Source organism: Trachymyrmex cornetzi, unplaced genomic scaffold, assembly GCF_001594075.2.
Source record: "Trachymyrmex cornetzi isolate Tcor2-1 unplaced genomic scaffold, Tcor1.1 scaffold1654, whole genome shotgun sequence".
NCBI lineage: Eukaryota > Metazoa > Arthropoda > Insecta > Hymenoptera > Formicidae > Trachymyrmex > Trachymyrmex cornetzi.
The window spans coordinates 8,794-9,481 of NW_017296261.1; positions in this window are offsets into that span (position 1 = coordinate 8,794).

Genomic DNA, 688 nt, shown 5'->3' on the forward strand with positions numbered 1-688 from the left:
AAGAGTGAGGCCCGGGAGCTCCCGGCGGATTCTCGCTGGCTGCTTAGCGCTCCCCCCTCCTGCGGGGGGTGGTAGTCACGCTGATTGGCTTCCGCGTGTCACGGCATTCGCGCGTGCCGTGCAGGCCCGCGCGGTCTTGAATCCTCGCTTATGCGAGCGCGCAATGAGGATTCCTGTCAAGGGTGGCGTCCCTGTTCACGGCCCTTGGACTTCCTGGCCTGGCGGAGGAGATCGGTATGGATTTCCTTCCCGCTCGTCGGGTCCTAGGCTCCCGACGGCGTACGTCCGGCCCCTCCAGAGTGGCCGGGAATTCTGGCATCCTCCGGTGCTCTGCAAGGGGTACATGGTGAAAGTATGGTTCCCCTTATTTTCGACAGCGGTTACAAGCAATGATATAAAATGGTACAACCTGCTTATCCGGGCTCCCGGATGTGCGTCCTTCTCTCTTAGCTTCTTATGTCTTCCTTCCAAGGGTGGCGGGCGAGACGATACAATGAAATTTCACTGCAGCTGCCGAACGTGATCCGTGGCGCGCCTACGCTCCCTGATACGCTTGGTCATTACGCAAAAGAAATGCTAGTATAAAAGAATAAGATCTGCCAAGTAAACTAAATGACGCGAATTTTAACGCACGTTCGCAGGTGCGTTTGCACGCGCGCTCGCGTGCGCGCTCGCCTACGCGCTCGCC